Source organism: Melanerpes formicivorus, unplaced genomic scaffold (genome assembly GCF_026170545.1).
Source record: "Melanerpes formicivorus ecotype bairdi unplaced genomic scaffold, bMelFor1.0.p_v2 SCAF_10, whole genome shotgun sequence".
Taxonomy (NCBI): domain Eukaryota; kingdom Metazoa; phylum Chordata; class Aves; order Piciformes; family Picidae; genus Melanerpes; species Melanerpes formicivorus.
In genome coordinates, this window is record NW_027142362.1 from 7,297,658 (window position 1) to 7,314,710 (window position 17,053).

At 43.3% G+C, this 17,053-nt stretch overlaps 1 long non-coding RNA gene across 2 annotated transcripts in view; it reads right to left on the reverse strand.

Moving 5' to 3' along the window:
* Positions 1-17,053, reverse strand: part of LOC137443636 (uncharacterized) — a 50,750-nt gene that overhangs the window by 31,736 nt on the left and 1,961 nt on the right. The window contains exons 2-3 of one of the 2 annotated variants that reach the window (XR_010987963.1): positions 16,828-16,992; positions 2,822-3,066 (exon numbers count right to left, since the gene is read on the reverse strand). This is a non-coding gene — a long non-coding RNA (uncharacterized lncRNA). Of the gene's footprint in view, positions 1-2,821; positions 3,067-16,827; positions 16,998-17,053 lie in introns of both variants that reach the window. The other variant, XR_010987964.1, reaches the window with a different exon arrangement.

The following is a 17,053-nucleotide window of genomic DNA, read 5'->3' on the forward strand; positions in this document are numbered from 1 at the left end:
AAGAGCTTTTGCTAGCCAGTGAGTGCAAGCAATTAGCCAAGAGAAAAGCATAAGAACTCCTCCTCCACCTTCATACAGCTTACCAAGTTTACTCTGCACTCTTACACACTTGTAATTTATACAAAAAGCCGGCAGCTATTTGGCAAGATTTACATCTAGAAACAGCAATTTAATCACATAAGAAAGATCAGGGGTACTAGAAGCCTCAGGACACAACAAACTTCTAACCTGCCACTAACCTGCCTGAAACTTGCCTTGGTCGTGTTAAATGTTCACTAAAAATAACTTTAAAATCTCTGTTTCTTTATTAAGCCCATCTCTCAAAACAGAAGCATGGAATTTATTGTAGTTATCATGTGAACTATTGGATGCTTGCACAGCAGAAGCAAGCAGCCTGCAAGTTCAGCAATCTTCCCTCTGCAGTGATGCAACTGCTTTGAGAAAGCAAAATTCCTAGTGAGTTCTTGGCCAGGCAGAAACGAGCTGAGTAGCAGACATTAGAGATTTCATCAGGAAAAAAACCCCTCCAAAAGTCAAATGTTACTTTACTCCCTAAAATAATCAGATGAAAGCATTCCCATGTGATCTACCTGTGGTAGCTTATCCCATCAAGTCTAGGATACTCTGCCTTGTTGCTTCAAGCATCGCTATTGAACAACTGCTGTACTTAACAGAGACATCACCTTTGAAGCCTGACCTCGAAGTGTCCTAAATTTCAAATGCCAAGCACTACCACTACAAAAGTGTCTAATCGGAGGCGATCCTGCATTGATTGCTGTTTTACAAACAACAAAGTTCTTAATCAGCCAAGGCCTCTCACAGGAACTTTTCAGTCCTTTCTCCTTTAAAAACCTCTTTAGGGGCAACAATCAGAAAAGACCAGAAGTTGTTTACTTGCCGATCCATGCTGAGAAGCTTGCTCTAAGTGTGTATGTGCCTGCATTACAAACACATTAATGGCACCAAGTACATTTCATGCACTCCCAAGGACTGGGGTTAAGAGCAGAATGGTTATTAAGTTACCAGCCACGGCACTAATTGCCCCATATCTAAGCTTATTAAAAAAGCATAGACAGATTGCCAAGACGCACTCGATCTGTGAGCAAGCTTCTTTGTCAATATTCCACTTCAGAGGAGGATGGAAATTCATAGGCTAATAAAGGAAAATAAATTTAGCATCCTGTGTGTAGCAAAACTTTCTCCAGTAAGCCAAAAAATAAAAAGAAATCATATAATTCTGCCACTTAATTGGAACTCTAGCTAGAAAGCAAAAATATATTGCATCCATAAACAGTTACTCTTTATTAGTCTTCAAAATGAAGAATCTCTTGGGAAGTGTAGCCTAGGGGATTTTTCTGCTTTGTTTGGGTTTTTTTTTATTAGTCATTTATCTATTCCCTCTAAAACACAACCAAAACAATACCAGCACAGCAGAGAGTTGCAGTCAAGCCCATGAGGCTGCTGAGACGTTTCAGGTGCAGAGGTTAATGTGCCTCTCAGTGCCCCAGAATAGTGGGGCATCTTACAAATCCCTCATCTGATAGCTATGCCAAGGCTGAACCTCACTTCCTACAGTCAGCTGTTTGCCCAACATGGCATTATAGAACAGAACAGAACAAACCAGGTTGGAAGAGACCTTTGAGATCAAGTCCAACCTATCATCCAACACCATCTAATTAACTAAACCATAGCACCAAGCACCCCATATAATCACTTCCTAAACACCTCCAGTGATGGTGACTCCACCACCACCCTGGGCAGCACATTCCAATGGCCAATCTCTTTTTCTGTGGAAAAACTTCTTCCTAACTTCCAGCCTAAACCTCCCCTAGCACAGCTTGAGACTGCCTGGGAGAAGAGACCAGCCCCCACCTGGCCACAACCTCCCTTCAGGTAGTTGTAGATAGCAATAAGGTCTGCCCTGAGGCTCCTCTTCTCCATGCTAAGCAACCCCAAGGTCCCTCAGCCTCTCCTCATAGGACTTGTGCTCCAAACCCCTCACCAGCTTTGTTGCCCTTCTCTGGACACGTTCAAGTGTCTCAATGTTCTTCCTAAACTGAGGGGCCCAGAACTGAACACAATACTGGACACAAGGTGTGGCCTAACCAACGCAGAGTACAGGGGCACAATGACCTCCCTGCTCCTGCTGGCCACACTATTCCTAATGCAGGCCAGGATGCCATTGGCCTTCTTAGCCACCTGGGCACACTGCTGGCTCATGTTCAGCCTACTATCAACCAGTACCCCCAGGTCCCTTGCTGCTTGGCCGCTCTCCAGCCACTCTGACCCCAGCCTGTAGCACTGCCTGGGGTTGTTGTGGCCGATGTGTAGAACCTGGCACATAGATGTATTAAATCTCATGCACTTGGACTCTGCCCATCTGTCCAGCCTACCAAGGTCCCTCTGCAGAGCTCTCCTACCCTCTAAAAGATCAACACCTGCCCCTAGCTTGGTGTTGTCTGCAAACTTACTGATGATGGACTCAACCCCCTCATCCAGGTCATCGATAAAGATATTAAAGAGCATGGGGCCCAGCACTGATCACCATTAGCAAAACACATGTCCCTCTGGCATCCCAAGTTGCTCCAGCATCCCAAGTGTCCAACACCTGCCTAGGCCCTTCAGCATTCTCTTTAGTCCACATCTAAAAATCAAACTTTGCTTGAAGATAAGAAAAAAAAATGTATACAACTGGATCAAGTCACATTAAGGAAGGAGTAGAAGAGTAGATGTTCAGACCAAATAGTTTAAATTTGGAACTCAGTAATAGGTGTCCTCCTTAAGATAAACCTGAAGAAATTGAGAAAACAGAGGCACTTACACTGCGAGTTTGTTATATTCAGCATCAAATAGCAACTCAGGCTGTCCAGTTTTCCCCTGAAGCTCAGGCAATGAGCACGGCTGGGATTTACAATAATTCCACAAAGGTGCTGGTAGGAACAATCTTTCCCCACAAGCATGACTGAAATCTTAGAGCAGGGATTCTGCACTGCCAGTTTTTATTCTTTCTTTTTTTTCTTTCAAATCATGCCACAGCTAGCCAGCTTCTTGCTCATTTCCTCTGATCTGCAAAACACAAAAGGATTCTCACAATCACCCCGCTGAAAACCAAATCTGATTTAAAACAACAGTTCTAAACATTAATGAGTGTAACCCATAATGATGATGACTCGCCTGCAGTTCCATCAGTAACCAAATCTGTCTTCATTCACAGCAGAATCGCCAGCTAATTTGCATGATGCCGCAAGGAACCCCAGAGTTGTGCTCAATTAGTGTGTCCAGTGGACTATCAAGATAGGGAATAATACATTCCTAATAAACAGCGTCCTTTGTTATGATTAAAACCTGTGCCTAAAATTCATTCATTCACCAGTAGGCTGTCATTTGTCAGTAATTTAGGAGATGGGAGTCAGATGTGCTCGAAGATAAGGAAGCTGCAGAGGAATCTTTTACTCCCACAAGGCTGCTGCTTCACTGCGAGTGAAAGGGGGATGCAGTAGGTCTCAGCCTTGGAAGCTGTGAGGGGAAGCTTCTCTTCCACTGCACGTTGCTCTGGGTTTGTCAATTGGCAGGCTTCAGCTGCAACTGTTTCTAATCTGAGCAGTAAGAAATGTAACACATCCACCACCCTTTTTCCCCTGACCGACCTTTGGCACTGGTGATTTTAAACACACACACCCCCCGACAAATGGAAACAAAGAAAACCGTGGCAGCTCGTGTTCTCGGGTCTTTTCCACTCTCTTCTCATTCTGCCTAAAACTGGCTATGGGAGACAGGTATTTCTTGCCATCTCAATCATGCTTAGCAATTGTTTTTCTTATTTACTTGAAATAATCACATGCAGCAACCCCCCAAATACTTGAATCTCAATCACTGTTTCCAGGAACCTTTAGGAAAATCTTAATCCCAAAGGCAAAGTACCCACAACAGCACAAAGCTGTTCCACACTGACCTACTGAAACAGGTCGAATGTAACAGCCAGTGCTGCCTTTATGCAGCCATCCAGAAACCATAATGTGGGAAACCAAAAGAAAAGTTGAGTTTCAAAAGGGGACAATTCGAGGACTTTATAACCAGAAGCAGCACCAAACTACCTGAAGGGTGGTTGTAGCCAGGAGGAGGTTGGTCTCTTCTCCCAGGCAACCAGCACCAGAACAAGAGAATAGAATAGAATAAACCAGGTTGGAAGAGACTGTCATGGTCACCGTGTCCAACCTATCATCCAACACCACCTAATCAACTAAACCATGGCACCAAGCACCCTATCAAGTCTCCTCCTGAACACCTCCAGTGATGGCAACTCCACCACCTCCTCAGGCAGCCCATTCCAATGGACAATCACTCTCTCTGTGTAGAACTTCCTCCTAACCTCCAGCCTAAACCTCCCCTGGTGCAGCATGAGACTGTGTCCTCTTGTTCTGGTGCTGGTCTCAAGCTGCACCAGGGGAAGTTTAGTCTCGAGGTGAGGAGAAAGTTCTTCACTGAGAGAGTTGTTAGCCATTGGAATAGGCTGCCCAGGGAGGTGGTGGAGTCACCATCCCTGGAGGTGTTCAAGTGGGGATTGAATGTGGCACTTGGTACCATGGTTTAGTCTGTGGCGACAGATTGGACTTGATGATCTTCGAGGTCTCTTCCAACCTTGGTGATTCTGTGAATGCATGCTTTATAATAAAGGGAACTTTATAACTTGCAAAATTCTCCTGGACTTCTTTGTACTCGTTATCTTACTTCCCAGTAACAAGGCCTATTTGGGTAGTTTCTGAGATAGTTCAGTAGTAAGCATATTTTACTCAGAGATTCACTAGAAAAGAAACAATCTGCAAAGAAGTTAAATTGCTCCAAGGTTTTTGAACTGAAGATACCATTAAATCCTGCAAATCATGCTGCTCTGATATTCTGTCACAGTAGTTTGCAGGATCACATGCAAATCTGAGACAGTGGTTAGTGGGAAGTAAAGGTCTGATTTCCACCAGACTCACAGGGCTTTGGGGAGAGAAACAAATATGTTCACCATATATGCAATGCACATTTGCTCTGACATATAACAAAGTCACACCTGATATCATTCAGTTGAATTAGATAATTAATAGGTCCTCTCTTATCCCTTACCCCAAGTGACCAGCTGACAGAGTCTTATTACAAGAAGAGGGTGAAAATGATAATATTCAGGGACTTTGGAACAGAATAGTCATGTAATTCACAGAAAATCCAGGTAATAGCTGAAAAGAGGGCTTCATTTCGATTGGACATAAACTCTCCCCATTATTTCTATTATTCTTGCTTTCTACTTATCCTGACACAAGGTGTGGGGGGGGGGGGGGGGGGGAAGGGCTGTGAAGCAAACCCACCAAAAATCAGCCCTAAACTGGACATATCTGTAAGAGGTTAGGAGAAAATATAAACAGATAAACAGACCAGAAATATTTTAGTATAATTGTTGAAAGATAAAATAGTATCTCTCTGCATTGAGGGAGAAATAATCCCTTCAAACCACACACCCACACCCCCATCCACCCTCACACACACACACACACACACCCCTCCCCTTAGCTTTCTCAAGTTTCAGCTCCATCAACCAGTCCAATGTTTTAGGTCACCCAGAACATTCACACAGGCTAGCAAAAATCATTTCCTGCAAGAAGTGTATTAAGATGCAGAGGAGGTAGAATTGTAGTTCTCTTGTAAGAAAGTTACTTCCAAGTGGAATAAGCAGCATGCGGAACTTTTCCTAGCCACGCTCTTTTCTGTCTTACAAAATTACCCCCAACATTATCTGGACTGTTAGAAGATGCCAGATAAATACAGGTCTTGTTAAAGTGCCAATTTAGAACTCAAACGTGTGCTTTCTAGGTTTATTTTCACATTCGTGTCGGTGATTTACCACAGCTCTTTCCAAACATGGCCTCTAGCTAATAAGGCTGCTACACATATGGTCTGACTTTCTAAAGGGCCTATTAGGGAAGAAAGAAAGTGGGGGTTAAAAAAAAAAAGAGAGGGGGGGGGAAGGAAGAAAAGAAATTCCATTACTGTTTTCCTGCTTTTTAATTGCCCCATCACTGCATTCGCTTGCAATAACCCTAAAGGAGGATTATAAAAGTGCTTTCCCAGAATGTGCACTGAAAGGAAAGGAGCTCCAAACCTGGAGAGCATCTGAAAGGGGCCTCTTGTGAAATGAATTCTCCCATGCAGCTCTTTGAAACCCTTTGCCTGGTCAGGCTGCTGGGCCTCCACACACAATTAGCTGTTACTGCAGCTTATCCCAAATACTTTCACCAGCCCATCACAGCAGTGGTTAAGAAAAACCTTCTTGCATGTCTTCATTTTGGTAACAGATCCATTAGCAGGATCCTACTTCTCTTCAGAACAAGTTGAAACAATTTTCACTTTCTTAGCACATCTGTACTGTATGTGGGCTTTTGAAGAGCCACATGTTAGTTACTTCTCTGCTCTCCATCACAAAAGTTCTCTGCAAGATTCACAGGCTTTGGTGGTCACAGTCCCATTCTGCAGTCCTGCTTTGACAAATATGAAATGTTTTCAGCTTGTTAACCACATGCATGTAAAGCAAGGTTCTGTTTGAAATCACACATTTTACACACTAGGAGAAGCAAAAATAAAGCAAACCACGTTTTGCAGTGGCTATTGTTAGACAACCTTCGTTATCCTCTTGGTGTGGATCCCCAACAGCTAAGTCAAAAAGAACACTTTGGATAGGCACACAGGAGAAACAGAGTTGCCTCCAATGTGGTGTAGAATGGGTTTTGTTCCTAAGACAGTCAGGTAACAAGTCTTGTTTCTCTGCTTACCATCCCAGCTGTATCCTACCCTTCAATGGTACTTATCTTTATGAGTATGTCCCAGCCACCCCATTGCTGGCATTGTCACTTGAAAATAGTTGTGTACCACCATCTACCACAGAAAACCCCAACTGGTCTGACTCCTGCCAGGGAACAAACTGGAGAAAGAGACTCAACATTTTCATACACCCCAGGAGTCATAAATCCCATGAATTAAACCAGAACTCCCAAGGGGAAGAGTGCCTACACCTTTTCAGGTTTGGGGACCAAAAATCTAAAGGAGTAACAGAATACACCTTAAGCCACAGTACTTCAGGGAAGGAAAAACATAAAACCCCACAGTTTAGCAATTACACTGCCTCTGAAAAGCAGAACTGGAAAATCCAGAGGCTGAAGAATTGCCAAGGGAAACAGTGGAATTTGCTAGAAGCTTTGAATTGCAAATGCAAGGGGAAATCCTCTTCTGGAAAATATATTCAAACTCTATATACAGAGCACACCAATGCCAAAAGAAACCCGACACTCTTCCCTCTCTTTTGGCTTTTACCCTCTTTCTCTGTTTCACTGCTTCACCTTTTTTTGTTTTCCTCATTAACTGTGCTTTGGCATCCTTGTAACTTTTTCTTTACTGAGAGCAGTAATCAAAACATTGTTATTTTGCAGATCCTCTTTAAACAGAAGAGCCTTGCTTTTCCCAGGGTGCAGGGAAAGCCCTAAAAGTTCCCTCCCTATTAGCAGCTGTCCCACTAAGTTCTTCCTGTATATTGATATCCCTGATGTTTTTGTCTTCCTGGGGCATGAGGCTCTGTTATGTGTTTTTTCTGGTTGAGGTTATTCATCACTATCCACCTCACCCTTGCAATAGCAGTGTAACTTCACAGAATGATGCCAAGCCCAGACACAGCACCGAACACAGTTCTGCTGCACATCACCACCACTCTGCTTTCACACCCCAGTCCCACATGCCAGATGAGCTGGTTGGAGAGCTCCAAGAACCACAGGGAATCTGCAGAGCACAAGCCCAAACAACCATGGATATAAATAAGCAATGACCAAACTGTTTAGCTTAATCTCAAGATCTAATCTTACTGTCCAACAGAACTAAAATAAACAGCAGACCAGGCTCCTTCCTTAACAAGATGGTAGCGTGTCTCCAAGCACCTCCTAAACTCACCCCTTTGAACTAGTAATTAGGGTCTGATCCTGAGGTCAGTGACAGCCTTCCAACTAACATCTTAAATACAAAATCACAGAATCACAAGCAGCTATTCTAAAACTACAGCCCAGCACAACTGGACATGTGCTTCCCATTAACATCTAACCATTACCTCATCACTGCAGAAATTGATTTGCAGGTTCTGACCGCTCTTGGGAAAGGAGGAGAGAGAACATCTTTCTACTGCTACAAGAAGTCACACAGCTGTCAGCATTTTGTGAGCTGTATTGCCTTTCTAGGCACACCATTCATGAAATCCTGTTGTGGTGGCATTTCCCCTTCACAAAATCAATTTAAACTGAGTAACTAATGTAGTGTGAGTGTATGGCTCCTTGTGAAATCAAGTGCTAAGTGCAACCTGCTTCAACACAAGTAACTAACAGGCTACTCCCAGGCTTTTGCCAGTCACATCATAGCACCAGAAAGGCACCTGAAATCAAAACAGTCATTCCTTTGGCTAAGTACAGTCAGTTAAAAACAACATTGGACTTCAGTCCTGTCTTAGCAATCAGATGTGGAAAAACAGCCAAGACTTTGATCATGTACAAACTGGTAGGAGACTCCTAGGTTGTAGCAGTCAAATCTAGATTACTAGATATTTCTGATCAGAAGAACCAGGGTACAACTGTGCCAGTAAGAGCCCATCTAGGTACCCTGACGTGTCAGTTTCAGCAGCAGTGTCCTGCTCAGGCCAGGGCCACTCAGTGTAACAGCTTCAAACATTCTTTGGATATTTCCTACTCAAGGGAGGACTTAATGTAAAGTGGTCACCCCAAATTATAACACCTAGGGTCACAGCTAAAAGGGTTAAACGTATTCTATAGTCCATGCCTTTTCAGCAAACAATGAAAAGCAGGTTTTCTTCTGCTTTCTTTCCAGCTCCCATTCTCTTTGGCCTCCTGAGAGATATTTGGTAGGTAATGCAAGATAATGGCCAGCTGTCAAGGTAATTGTTGCCCACATTCTCTGGATAATTTCCAACTTTCTTTGCAACCTCTTACACTTCTCTGCATGCATACAGGTGCTTAGCACCTTGCATATAATATCTCTTTGGTTTGCCATCACATGGGACACGAAGCAGGTGTGGGAAGAGGTTTCAAACCAGTCTTCCTGTGCCTGTGGTGCACGTCAGTTTTTACTTTGTGTGTGTCTCTCTCTCAGCAGGCTGTGAACACAAGTCAAAATCAAGTGTCAGACTGTGGGGCAAATGCATCCTAGATAACTGTGTTGCAGTGTTATAGAAACTTCATTTCACGTTGGTTGTTCTTGTGCACTGCTGTAAGGGTTGAGAAATGCAGAGTCCAGCCAGCCCTAGTATTCAGACTGTGCACTTCTGCATTTTCTTCAGATTTTTGCCTTTCAGAAGGTAGCTTAGTTGGACAAAGAGGTAACTTTGTCTCACCCTTGATTATGAAATTCAAATGACAGCCCTTTGCCTTAGGTGCTGCTTCTGCTTTTCCTCTCCACTTCTTTCATTTCTCCTCCCTGCTGCTACACTGGAGTGAATAATGCATTTTTGGAGCAAATTTCCATGGATTAGGCTTCCAATTAATTCAAGCCAGTTTTACAGACTCTGCCAATTCAAGTTGCTAAAATGCACTTGGAATTATTGGGGTGGGGTGAGTATTTTTACACATGAGTATATTCCATCAGCGTGTACAGGATTTGCTTCAGTCCAGCCTGAAAGCACAAATCACACTCTCTCCCTTTCTAAAAGCCCAAACACCGTTTCACACCAACTGACAGTGGTAGCAATTAATGTGAAGGATCCCTGGGGCCTTTTAACCTCCTTTCTCAGCTTTTGATGGCCCAGACAGCCACAACCTGTGTGCCATTTAACTATCTATAAAACTAAGGGGTGGGGGAAGCATTTAAACGTGACACTGGGTTTTCTTTAAACTCTCTAATGAGCTCTAGATAAAGCAGAGAGGCTTTTACTGAGGATTTTAAGAAACACTTCCACACACACCCCCAATTGTTCGCTTTAGGACAGAGCATTTCTGTCTGCTGGTCGACAGATGAAACCGAGGAACAGCTCCCACATAAACCAGAAGCACTGACTGCAAATGGGATTGCATGGTAAAGATTTGCTCTGGGAGTGTTTTACCCTTTTCATTGCCTTGGTGCACTTTGCCATGTCTGTATTCATACAGAAAATTGTGACCAGAGTTTTCTCTCTGCTTTGTTGTTGGTTTGCTGCAGATTTGCCAACTACTCCAGAGCAGTTCAGAATTATTAGCTCATTCAAATACTGCAGCTTTATGACCCTACTTAAATCAACTAATCCCTGAGAGAGGCAGCAAAAAGTGTTGCTGGGGTTGGGAGCTAAATTTTGCCTCCAAACAGTGATATTGGATGAATCATTCAACCTTCTCAAACCCAGACCTTTATGTGATACCTCAGAAATGAAGCATCCCTTTGGCAAAGCACTTTAATATCCTCTAACAATGGAACTTGTCAGCAGTGCAGAAGGATATCAAAGGACCAGGGAGAATTTGCTTTTAGTTTGATTCCAGCTCAGGGATTTCAAGATACCACTGTAGGAGGGGCTCCTTGTTCAACATCCCAATCCATTATATGGTGTATGACAAAACCACTGCTTCAGAATACATACATTGAAGAGATACTGCAGGCAAAAAAAAAAATGATGCATTCATGTGCCTGAATTAAGCCTTCCTGTATCAGAGCTGTGCCAGACTTCTGAGAAGGCAGACAGCAGTTGAACCCTGTTCTGGCCTGTGTCCACCTCCAGAGTCACACAGTGGGATAAAGATAGCTTTCTGCTTAAAATTGACATCTTAGCTTAAAATGCCAATGTGAGTTGCACTTGGACACTGGACAACAGGCATGTGTCTCTCCTGCTTCATGGCCATGCAAGGAGTGCCTGTAAAGGGCAGGAAATAACAGCACAAAGCAAAGAGCTGAGGCTGATGGTGCTTCACATCACCACAGCTGAACCCATCCGAGCTTGCTTAGCAGAGCCCTGGGTTTCATTTTTCCCCTCGTGCATGACCACAAGGCCTCTTCCTACTAGATTCTTGTAGCCAGTAAGCAGGTGAACTGGTTCAGATGAAGCCACAGCAATCTCTGCTTTCACTTAGCTCCCCTCCATTCTTTGCCCTGTGTCTGAAATTCCTGGTTGAGGCCAGAACCAGGAGGTGAACAGAGGAATCTTCTTAAAAACCTATCAATCTCTGGCTGACAAGGACAGGAGTGAAGCACCTATGCTCTGAGCGCTGCTCCTTTTCTTTAGCTAATGCTCTGCTTTACTAAAACTGCTCTACACAACGTTTTGACATGGTGAAGATGAACACAATTTAAGATCTGGCATCTGAAGCTAATTAAAGACATAAGAAACAGCACATGAATAAATCAATGTTCTCATTTTGCAGTTTAGGGGAAAAAAAAATAAAATCAGGAACAAAAATTTAGGAACAAAAATAAAATCAGGGACACAAATTTATCTGAAACAGAAGGGTTTCTGGCCAAAAAAGAAAGAAAACTCAAAAAAAGCCCAACATAAACAACACCTTCCCCCTCCCCCCATCAAAAAAAATAAAATCCCCCCCAGGCATCTTCTGTTTATAAAAGAAAATGTTTTGATATGTTAAAATGTTATCCTACTTCTACATTTTGGCTGAAATAATTCCCTGTATTTCCTAATCTAAAATGTTTAGTATTTCAGTCTCTTCATTTCCCACTTTACTTGGGAATCATAGAATTGTTAGGGTTGGAAGGGACCTCAAGGATCATCTAGTTCCAACCCCCCTGCCATGGGCAGGGACCCCTCACACTTCTCCCCAGTCGTGTGTCAGTGCTCCTTTCAATGGCAATTAAATTACTCCAGGTACTGACACTACTAAACCTTTTCACTTTTATATACTGTGGCCTACACAGTGACTAGAGTTTTGACTATTCAGTTTCAGATGTCTTACAAAGATCTGAAGTTTAGAAGACTTTATGAGAAATCAGAGCCAGCTGACCTGTGCCTACTTGTGAGAGCTTTGGTTTACAGCAGCAGCAGAGCAGCAATGAAGCAAGCCCAAACATGAACATAGTCACCACATGCTGCTTGGACCAAGAGAACAATTCTATTTGATTCCTTTCAGAATGGACTGAACTGTCATCAGGTGTTATCCAACTTACAGGGACATAAGGCTTAGAACCTTTGCTCCTTTGGTTAGCTTCATACCATGATTGGGATGAGGAAATTTTGCCCAGACTGTATTTATTCTGAAGAAAACTTTCCAAAGCACTGCCTCAGCGTCGACTTCTTTAGTCAGCTAATCTGCTCCTGTTGTGCTGGTCTGTTTGTTAATGCAGCCATAGCACAGGGCATCTCATGGCGAACACCAGAAAATACTATCACAAAGAGTTCCTGAAATTAAAAGCAATTAAAAGAGAGCAATTTGCAAGATGAACGGAAACAAAACAGGAAGGACACAGCAGTAAGCCCATGAAGATATTGAACTTACATTTCTTCACAATGGTTTCTTGGTCAGGGCAGGAATTAAGATCTCCTGTGTTAGTACAAAGACAGGGACATGCCAGGCATTTTTAGGTGACAGTAGGTAATCTTTTCATAGAAAGACACCTTGCAGCAAACTGCTTTCAATGAGGGTTTCACCAGTAGAGAAGCTGCAAAACCAAAGTCTGTGTCTGAGAGAGAGAGAAAATGCCAGCACTCCACCGGGTAAGGGGCCCTTTCTCAACAAATGTCCTCTTAGAAGTTAACAGAGTAACTGTGAATTCAGCTTGGAATTTTTCATATGCTCTCACACAGCAGTTTCTTGGCCTGGAAAGCACTATGATGTCATATGTAAACTATTAATTACAAACCCACTAACTGAACACTTGGAGCCGTATTCTAATAATATCAACATTTTTGTAAGCAAAGAAAAGTGTAGATGAAAAGAAGCTGCCTTCCAGCTCCAGGCCAAAACATTAGCATCAGAGTCAAATCTAGCGCAAAAAGCGAGACCTTAGAGATGTTTGCACAGGTCTGCAAGATTATCAGCTCAGATGGTGACATGCATCTGAGATCAGATGGACAAGACATTGTAGACATCTTAACTGTATCCAAAATTTTCAGCCTAGCTATGATGACACACACCACAGTGACTCTTGCTGTAATGCAATCCTGATGGTCATAGATGGTCCACTGGGAACTCTTTGGACATCAGTGGGAGAAAGAGAGAGTGCAGCAGTAGGGAAGATAATCTTTGCCAGCTGAGCCATCGAGGGAGTTTGCAAGTCCTGAAAACCTTTCTGCTACTGACTTAATTCCTAAACCTCAGTTTCTATGATATATAAAACCTGATCTTGCCACGTGAAGATACTCTTCCCTGTAGTTTTTGCAGTGACTGGGACTGTGGAACAAAGGGGTGGAAGCCAAGTAAAAGATGAAAATCCACAGCCCTTCTTTTATCCCTGCACCTCTCAGTGTAGCAGCCAAAATTTTCAGCTGAACATTTGTTCTGTCAGAAATTTGCTGGTTTGCTTTCTCAGAGCTAAACCAGGAGAAAGGATATGCAGAGGTAACTCATGGATGCATCAGTGTAAAATAAGCTCATTCTAGCTGTTGTTGGAGACTTAGTGAGCAAAAGCTTTCTTCAGTGTCAACCCTGCTGTCGCCATGATGTTGCCATTATTACCTTCTACATGTGTGGTTGGATTTAGCCCAAGTTTCTCTCTCACTTTGTTTTTTTAACCATACTTCAAGAAAGAATTATAGAGAGAGAATATTGAAAATTAAGTTAGAATGTAATAGGTTTTCTCATTAAAATGCAATTACTTTTTTTCTTTGAAAACTTAAAATAGTTGCCCCATAGTTAGCTAAAACGCTGCCTAAATTATAAATGCATCTCTTCAGGCAGCTTAAGTCAAGAGCCTAATCCTTCCTGGTGACCCAGCTCCTTGCAAAGAGGACAGCACAAGGCCTAGATAACATTTAAGTACTCTTCTAAGAAATTCAGCTCTGACAAGCTTGGACAAATCTCATACCCTAGTGCAGGCTTCCCCAGAGCCTTCCTGGTTTAGAATATAAATCCTTGAGCAGTATAAAAAGAAAATGTTGGGCACTGGAAACAACAGCACCCAGAAAGATTGAAGGAAGCCACAATCTCCCTGCTTTGGGATTTGATCCAATTCCAAATGTGATGCCCAGCTTTGTCAAACAGATGCCACTAATTCACCTGTTAGGAAGACACTGCCTTCCCATCAAATTCTGTGCACACCAAACTGAAATGTAACCTTTCCTTATCTGGGCAACAGATAGACCTGCACTCTGAGTGGGTAATGGCATGCCCATTGGTCTACTAATATCCTATAACCATTAAAACTGTATCTTGGCACCAGGCATTCATCTCATTTACACATTGATTTTTGTTAATTACTTTGTGATGTTTCAAACAGAAACTTGTCTTTTCTCCTGGCATGCCTTATAAAATATTGAAATGCTTAAGTCCATTAACCAAATAGATCCACGGTATTTGGAGTGTGTGGAGGGGCAGAAGGGGGAAGAAGAAAAGTTACCTTCAGAAGGATTAGGAATAAAGTAAAAATAATGAGCTTTGCAGCCTGGCATTTGGGTGCCAAAAGCCTTTACAGTGTCATGTCACCAGCCAGAGTCCTGTAATTCTCCAAGTGCCTACTGGAAGAAATTCTGGTTTGGAACAGCTGGAATGAGTACTTCAGATAAGGCTTTAATATGAGTTACCAGAAACCTGGGTCATTTCCTAAGTGTTTATGAAAACATGAGCAAGTGCTCTTCAGAGGATCCCAGATTCAAGTTTATTTACTTTACTGATTAGAATTCTATGTGCAGAGGATGGTTCCTGCACGATAGGGCTGGGGGCATTGTGTTTTAAAACAGAACAGCTTTATAGCATTTGCAGATTAAACATGAGGGCTGACTCCATAACAAGCCTCTTTAAATTCCCCAAACCAGAGCCTGTAGCATTCCAGATATCCAGCTCATGCTCTCACTTTCAGTAATTGATCAATACTAAACTCCAGTTATTCCAAATATGCTTTGTTCTTGATGGAGTGCAATATTATTCAAGGGTTACAGGCTTTTCATATTAAGAAACTGCAAACTTCTGAGATTTCAAAGCTTATTCTCGTTGTGCACAAAGCCAGACCAGATCTGGAGGTTGGGTGCTTTGTGTGGAGAACCCTGTGCAGTCAGTGGTAATTGCGGTGGGTATAGAATGGTATAGAATAAACCAGGTTGGAAGAGACCTTCAAGATCATTGTGTCCAACCTATCATCCAATGCCACCTAATCAACTGAACCATGGCACCAAGCACTCTATCAAGTCTCCTCCTGAACACCTCCAACTCCCTGGGCAGCCCATTCCAATGGACAATCTCTCTCTCTCTGTGTAAAACCTCCTCCTGACCTCCAGCCTAAACCTCCCCTGGCACAGCCTGAGACTGTGTCCTCTTGTTCTGGTACTGGGTGCCTGGGAGAAGAGACCAGCCTCTGCCTGGCTACAACCTCCCTTAAAGTAGTTGTAGAGAGCAATAAGGTCACCCCTGAGTCTCCTCCTCTCCAGGCTAAGCAACCCCAGCTCCCTCAGTCTCTCCTCATAGGGCTTGTGTTCCAAGCCCCTCACCAGCTTTGTTGCCCTTCTCTGGTCACACTCCAGCAAGTCAACCTCCTTCCTAAACTGAGGGGCCCAGAACTGGACACAGTACTCAAGGTGTGGCCTAACCAGTGCAGTGTACAGAGGCAGAATGACCTCCCTGTTCCTGCTGGCCATACTGTTCCTGATGCAAGCCAGGATGCCATTGGCCCTCCTGGCTGCCTTGGCACACTGCAGGCTCATGTTCAGCCTACCATCAACCAGCACCCCCAGGTCCCTCTCTGCCTGGCCACTCTCCAGCCACTCTGACCCCAGCCTGTAGCACTGCGCGGGGTTGTTGCTGGAGACCAGTTAGTACATAGTGCATTTAGGCAGACTGCTTAAATAACAAAACACAGAAGGGAAAACAGGCTGGCAGACACAGAAAAACTGTAGTTAGCACTACCTGTCATGACCTAGTTTCTAACTGAAGAGACACAGACACTGATGAAACTATTCTAAACAGGAAAATAAATAAATAAACCCCTAAGTCCTGATGGAAGATAGATTGGATGGTTGGCATCCCAAGTTTGCTGCAGCTCCCCAAAGTTTTACACAAACAATTGTGTCAGCCTCCTTCATGTGTGAAAGGAAACATCAATTCATTTTTCTCTGTGTGACAGGTAGTCAGCAAGATGAGATGACTCTGTGCATTACTACTGCTAGGTGGCAAATGACAAAGGGTACCTATGTGCTAGGCACTTGTCCAGAGGTTAGCACCAAAACTTGTTAAAAGCAAAGGTGGTGGCATTAGGAGAAGAGGCCATGGAAAGAGCTGGATCACTGAATATGAAGCATCTGCAGAAAATCTCTCACCTTTCTGCACTGGGAGGGTTCTTACAAACAATTAACGTCTCACTGACTTTAATCCTAAATAATACCAGTTCTGCCCTTAATTTAAAACCAGAGGTTTATAACTTAAAAATTAGGACATTTTCCAGAACATGTGGACCTGGAAAAGTAAATAAACTTTTCACTTAATCAGTCTTTTCAATTGTTTGCAATTGTATCTTTGTACATAGAATGGTCCAGGCCAGAAGGGACCCCCAAAGCTGATCCAGTCCAACCTCCCTGCAGTCAGTAGGGACATCCCCAACTAGATCAGGTTGCCCAGGTCCTCATCGAGCCTTACCTTGAATATCTCCAGGGAAGGGGCCTCAACCACCTCCCTGGGCAACTTAACTCACCTTTATACACTTGAGGGAAGGGTGCTGGTTTATTGCAGTGTTGGGGCTGACTTCCCTGCTCATTTGGAAATTCTCCTATCAGCCAGCCAAGTTAAGAAGGTGACGTGTGTTCCAGAGGCAGCACCCAACAAGTCACGGCATGCAGTTGCCCAGGTAACTCCTGATCTGTTCTTGAACAACAGAATTATTGTGTTTAAATTGTTATAAACCCCTTATTGAGACTGCT